This window comes from Sinocyclocheilus rhinocerous, unplaced genomic scaffold (assembly GCF_001515625.1).
Source record: "Sinocyclocheilus rhinocerous isolate Xijiao unplaced genomic scaffold, SAMN03320098_v1.1 scaffold2333, whole genome shotgun sequence".
NCBI lineage: Eukaryota > Metazoa > Chordata > Actinopteri > Cypriniformes > Cyprinidae > Sinocyclocheilus > Sinocyclocheilus rhinocerous.
Genome location: NW_015634022.1, coordinates 4,735 through 12,064, shown reverse-complemented (window position 1 = coordinate 12,064; position 7,330 = coordinate 4,735). Strand labels below are relative to the sequence as shown.

General features: G+C 39.1%; 1 non-coding gene across 1 annotated transcript; it reads left to right on the top strand.

The window, feature by feature from the left end:
• Window positions 1-5,880: 5,880 nt before the first annotated feature.
• Window positions 5,881-5,953, top strand: trnar-ccg (transfer RNA arginine (anticodon CCG)). The gene has a single exon. It is a non-coding gene; the product is annotated as a tRNA-Arg (tRNA).
• Window positions 5,954-7,330: the final 1,377 nt, after the last annotated feature.

Below are 7,330 nucleotides of genomic sequence, written 5' to 3'. Positions count from 1 at the left end.
TGAATCGACATATATTTACAGACTAAAACAGTTTGGTTACCTGTCACAGTGTCTGGTTGTGGTGCCCTGGACTGGCCACTTGAGGGCGCTCTCCTGTTTCAGTGTTATATGTTTTGAACTCCATTTCCCATAGTCCCTTGCCTGTCGTTTCTGTTCTGATCATGATCACCTGTTAGTCATTTCTGATCATGATTTACTCATCATCCCATCTATATATACCTTGCTCACTCTTGTCTGTCGTTGCTGCAGTATTGTATTTGTTATTGTATATCTGATGTTTGATGTTGTCTAAGGTTACACCGTGTTATCGGTTCCCTGTGTTTTGGATTACCTTTTGCCAAGTTTTTGTTCTGTTCTGTTCTGTTTATTTATACTTTAATAAACTGCACTTGGATCTTACCTTGTTTTCTCCTGGCATTCCGTGACAGAATACTGCACCCACTACAAGATCCAGCAGTTTGTTTTTCTTTTTCCCTTTTTGAAAAATGGACATTCGGATTGTCCCTCGTGCCACAGGGAAGGAGCGAATGGCTCGATACCGGACTCTTATGGCTCCCCAGTGGGAGGTGGAAGGACTCGAGATCCTAGACTTCTGGGGCTTCGTCAAATATCTCCAGGGTCGAAGTCAGTGGGCAATACCAGGCCAATCAGAACGCTTCCGCAGGGATTTTCCCAACATTTACCCTGGTCTACCTCTGTCCCCTGACCCCCTTCCTTTGCATGGTCCTGGCCCGCCATCCCTCCCCTGGTCCGCCTCAGTTCCACCTCCCTCCTGAACTTTTGTTTTCTGGTGGAGAGTCTGGTATCCACTCCATAGAGGGGGGGTAATGTCACAGTGTCTGGTTGTGGTGCCCTGGACTGGCCACTTGAGGGCGCTCTCCTGTTTCAGTGTTATATGTTTTGAACTCCATTTCCCATAGTCCCTTGCCTGTCGTTTCTGTTCTGATCATGATCACCGGAGCTAACAGGGACCGTTGCGGAGCATTCGGCTTGTCCTGTTGCAGCCGTTGAGGCTGGTACTAAACTCTCTCTGCTCTTGTTTTCTAGTTGCTGAGAGGGTTCCGGCTCCGCTCTGGTTGCTCGCCTGGGTTCTGGTTTGGCAGGAGCCTCACTGGCTCCCTCCTCCGGCTCTGTTCTGGCTATCTGCTGGGGTTCCTGTATGGTTGGGGCCCTGATGGTTCGTCCTGCCGGCCCCGCCTTGGCTTTTCACCCTGCCGGTTCCGAAACTCACCTGCCTGTAGCTTCCTAGTAACCATTCAGACCTTGATTAGCTTGTTCAGGTGTGTTTGATTAGGGTTGAAGCAAAACTCTGCAGGGCTGCGGCTCTCCAGGACCGACGTTCGCCACTCCTGATATATACCATGCTCACTCTAACAAATACAATACTGCAGCAACGACAGTCATTGTATATCTGATGTTTGATGTTGTCTAAGGTTACACAGTGTTATCTGTTCCCTGTGTTTTGGATTAACATTTGCCACGTTTTTGTTCTGTTCTGTTTATTTATACTTTAATAAACTGCACTTGGATCTTACCTTGTTTTCTCCTGGCATTCCGTGACAGGAAGATATTTTGAAAAATGCTGGTAACTATGTTCCTCAAAAGCATTACGTCTGTATTGCTTTTGAGGAACATAGCAAGATATTTTGAAGAATGCTGGTAACCAATCATAAGGTTTGAAACAACATCGGGGTGAGTAAATGTAAATAAACAGAATTAAAATTTGTGAAACTATCCTCAACTATTTTTTAAACTGAAATGATACTCAAAATATAGGCTAATACAATAATAATGAAATAATAATATTAATTTCTTATTCATTTAACTGTTGTATAAAATAATTTCCAAATTTGCACTCATTCGTGACTCGTGTGATAACTTTATGAGACAAAAGCTCATTCAGGGGCATTTTTCCCCTATATCTAGAATTGTAAGGGCTGTCCTTGCGATCTTCTCGCTCTTGCAAACTGGATGCTCCGACTTGCCTTAGAGTCCTCGTAGCCATGAGAGGTGTGTCCATGTAGATGAGCAAATAAATCTGCATCTTAAGTGGCGTGAGGCGTTAACTTGACGTTGGTCGGCATGTGGCATTATTTTAACGCGTGGTGGCGTCTGCCGTTAACTTATTAAAGATCCCGTCCGAACGCCATATTAAATATGACGTTGTAACATGCACTCTATGGAATGCCAAACAGGTCGCAATTCGCCATTAACCAGACCGTTAATATCGGCGTTTAGTGATGCAATCCAAAATGTCATTAATTTTGCCGTTTGCCCATCCATAATACGCCGTAATTTACGGCGCTCCATTTGACAAAGACGGTGTAAAAAATGGCGTTTTCTGTAATATTAAAATCAGCCCCTCCTTTTCTACACAGGCCAGCCCCTTTGATGCAGTAGACAGTCAGACATGAGTAGTAGAATGTCGATCTGAATGGCGATCTACTTCAAGGATCCTGTTTTTTAATATTATGTGACCAACATTTGGACTTTCATCGTGTGATATTTTTACTTTTTCGTTGGGTAAACGTGTATCTTCATCTTCTTTATCATATGTACACAACTTGTGCCATTTTATTATCCTTTGTGTAAGTTGATGTGTGTCAAATGCAGTGAGCATACGCTTGTAAGTATCGGTTTCTGTAGTGCTGTGGTCTGTGTTCATTGCGACTGTACAGTGTTGCTTTAGTGACAGGAGTTCAAGTCTGAGGTACGATGTTCTTTTCTCTCCTTTTCGTTTTTGTTCTTATTTCAATTTGGTGTTAAATCAAACTTGAGTCATTCCAACAAAGAAATATTCCAAGCCCAGAGTCGGTTCAAAATAACTGTTTTGATCTGATCATCTTAAACGAGTCAGATCCTCTTGGTCTGAGTGCAGTTATTGGATAGCATATATATTGTAGACAGATTGGAGATTAATCCTAATAAACATGCCGCTACAATAAAAACCATGACATTAAAATACATTTAAAACAGTGTGTGTCTATGATCCCTCCTGCAGTAACAGCGTGCAGATCCTCGTTTATCTCAGGACTGTGGCGACAGCAGCGGACAATAGCTTAGCTCGCTCACACGTAACCATATATCTTCTATAACAGGAAAAACATATCGATTTTATGACATAATATGTTGTTATTACGAGAAAATATATCGTTTTAATGATAAAAGATCGTTTTAACGACATAGCATTATTACAACATAACTGAGTGTAAATGATAAATAGTGGCAGCAGTGCGTCACCGTAGAAAAAAAAAAGCCTTTTGACATTTTTTATTCAACAGAAACGTACCCATATTGTACTCAAGGCATACTGCAAGCAAGCCTATACCTAAATTAGCAAAACAAGCGCTTTCACATGGGAAATCAAATTTAATCAACAATAAAAACCGACGCCACTGCTTAGTTCAGCTGATTCGCACAGGCTGTTGAATAATAGATAAATAATAATTAGTAAATATAGCTGTGCATGCTTCTTAAGAGTCAGCAGTCACATGTTTTCACCAAGTTTCATAAAGTTTTGAGTTTTCGTTTAGATTTTATAGGCTTTTGGGTATATGTAGCCACGCCCCTTTTCTAAATGACCCCGTTATAGCTCACCAAAGGACAAAATTCCTAAAAAACCTAGGACTAGTTCACAAAAGTAGGTTTTTAATGTAATTGAGAATATTTAGTGAACGATTTGATTGACAGCATTAGTCCCAGAGACAAAGTTGTTTAGAATGAGGATCTATCATATGATAGGAAGATCTAGTGTATGTGTGAATATATGAACATGTTCTATAATTTGAGGTCATTCACTATACAAATATTGTGTTTTTGAGGCCTTTTTAACTGTTATAGCGCCACCTATGGTCCAATCTCCATGAAACTTTGCATGCTTGTTAAGAGTCATCTGACACATGTTTTCACCAAGTTTCATAAAGGTTTGCGTTTTTGTTTAGGCTTTATAGGCTTTTGGGTGTATCTGGCCACACCCCTTTTCTAAATTATTCCGAAATTAAACCCCATTATAAGTAACCAAAGGACAAAATTCAACATTTATTTGATAATTATTGATCGATGATTTGATTGACACCAATGGTTCTTGAGGTAAAGTTGTGCATTATGAGGAGATCTATCAAATGATATGCATATTGTGTGGATATGTGAAACAACACGTGATTACAGAGCCAAAAAACTGGTAAGCGCCAACTAGTGGCCGATTTCTTTTAAAAAATTCTTACAGACCATTAAGGCCCTAAGTCGAACATGTCCACCGAGTTTCGTTCCGATTGACCTCCGTTAACCTTGTTTAATAGGTCCTTAAACTTGTTTGGCCAATGGCGGCCATGTTTTTTGAGATATGCGAATGTCCTCATAGACACTTGTGCCACTTTGGACCAAGACGCTGCATACCAATTTTCAAGTCGATCAGACCAACGGTTGCCTAGTTATAGCTGAATTTATGTTTTTTCTGTCTTATAGCGTCCCCAAGTGGCAGAGATGCGCATTTTTTTTATTTGACCAAAGATTAAGCTCCTACATACGTGCACCGAGTTTGGTGAAGATATCTCATTCGGTTCAAGAGTCATACTTCAATTAACATTTGGCTAACGTTAGCATAGAGGCGTCTTGGCATACTATTTCGCGCAAAAATCGAAATTTCTACTTTTTTTTTGATAATTATTGATAGTCAGTGTCCAGCGAATATTTCTGCAGTGGTTTGGTTCCGATCGGGTGAAAAACCTCGGACTAGTTCGCAAAAGTAGGTTTGGGATATAGGTCAATTTTACGGAAAAACTGTGCGTCGTAGAGAAAATTTGTCTGTCTTCACTTTTGTTTGTGTTGACCCAAGGATTGCAACGATGTAAAATGTTTGAGTCTACAATAAAAGGTGTACGAGTTAGGGCCAAAAATGTCTGAGATTTTAGTTTTTTGTGCTGTAGCGCTTCCCCTTTGAGATTGGGGTGAGCCTCTGTCAGAATGTCCCCCCAGGGAGCTCTTCTGGCCAAGTTTCAGCTCTCTAGGCCTTACGGTTTGGTCTGCACGATCAGTTTTAGCGGAGAAAAATAATAATAAAAAAAATCCTTACAATTACAATATGGTTTCAGCACTGCGTGCTTGAACCCCTAATAAATAAGTAATAAATAATGATTATTTAGATAAATTAATAAATAATGTTCCTGTTATTCCTGTTATTTGCAGAAAGGGCAGTTTCTCCAAAATTGAAAAGACATTCTAATTCACAAACGAAAAGGAGAGAAAAGAACATCGGGCCTCAGACTCGAACTCCTGTCACTAAAGCAACATTATATAGTTGCAATGAATGCAGACCACAGCACTACAGAAACCGCCACTTATAATTGTATGCTCACTGCATTTGACACACATCAACTTACACAAAAGATAATAAAATTGCACAATTTGTGTACATATGATAAAGAAGATAAAGATACACGTGTACCCAATGAAAAAGTAAAAATATCACACGATGAAAGTCCAAATGCTGGTCACATAACGTTAAAAAACAGGATCCTTGAAGTAGATTGCATTCAGATCGACATTCTACTACTCATGTCTTACTGCCTACTGCATCAAAGGGGCTGACCTGTGTAGAAAAGGAGGGGCTGATTTTAATATTACAGAAAACGCCATTTTTTACGGCGTCTTTGTCAAACGGAGTGCCGTAAATTACGGGGTATTATGGATGGCCAAACGGCGACATTAACGGCGTTTTGGATTGCATCAATAAACACCGATATTAACGGCGGTTGTGCTGTGAAAACGCCGTAATTTACGCCGTCTGTACTACAAAACGCCATATTTTAGATAAATCTACCATAATACTGGCTTTTTTTGTTAAATAATAATTACCCAAGTTTTCACTGCGTTAGCTGTGTAGACCCAGTGGCCTAATGGATAAGGCATCAGCCTCCGGAGCTGGGGATTGTGGGTTCGAGTCCCATCTGGGTCGGCTAGAGTAGGTGTTCTTTTTGCACCGTACTTTCAAATAAAATGCATAATACATAAATTTGCTGGTATTTCATTTGTGACGGAATCCGTTTTCGCCATTTTATTTCGGATCATTCGTGAAGAATTAATTTAACAGACTGACATATTTAATCTACCAAACTATCAGACTTTCATAGATCATAAGTTATTTTATACTGAAAGTTGATTTTATGAGCATAATTTCACCCCACATAACACATTTTTGGAGCATTATGTCTAGGCATTTAAGAGACTGCTGTGAGAGATGTGGGCAAAGAGTATATAGAACACCAAGAGGCGAAACTCTGGTGCTTTTTGGGTAACAGCCACTAGGTAGCGCTTCGGTAGCGCGGCCGCCATTTTGGGGTGAAAATTCCAACTGGACAACCGCACAGATACAAAGAAATAGAAAGTCAAAGTGGAATAAAAGAACGCAATGTTGGGCAATCCACTGCAAAAACTATCAGTGTGACAGTAAAAATCTTGCCTTTCATCGTTTTCCCAAAGACCCTGACAGGTAATTATTCACAAAAGTGTAAAAATATGTGTTTTGAAGTGGGACATAGCGCTGTCTTATGGGTGATTCTATAATTGGAGATACATTTGGCATTTCATAAAGTTAAGAAAAAAACTGTTCACTAACAGAAATTCTTTCCAGTATCTTATTGAAAACATATTCAATTTTAATAATTCAGTGCTTGCCAAACACAAGTTACTTCCTTTTTTTGTCTTTATGATATTGTTTGTCAACTCTGTAATGGACAAATTAGGTAATGTGTAGAAATAACAATAAATCATAAAATGAAAAATCCTTCTTGTATCATCAGACAAACAGTCCTTGCATTCCAACATTTGGAACTGAGATAATAGTTCACCTATGCATACATAAAAAAAAAAAACCTATGTCTTCACAGAATTGTCCACTTGGAGCAAATATTTTTAATCTGAAAATGTATTATATACCATATCCAGTAAAAAAAAAAAGAGAGAGAAATGTTGAAATATTTTAAAGGTGCATCATATCTCAATAATGTTTATGAGATTTTAAACAACAGTTGTATAGTTTTGTTGTGAAAATAGTTCATACACAGAGTTGACCCTTTAAGTAACAGAATTGACAGAATTATCTGGTGGACTGTCATTTCTGTTACACTATTGTCAGCATTGTTACTCTACCTTGGTAACACAGTTTGACGGTAACAGAATTGACAATTTTATTTTATTTTTGCCAGAAACTCCACTTGTTAGCATAAATGCTAAGAGCACATGGCACTAATGAAATCATGATTAAAATACCTTTAAATAACCCAATTTGTGATCAGTAATACATTTTGTTTTCCTTTTGATATTGTGGTAACAG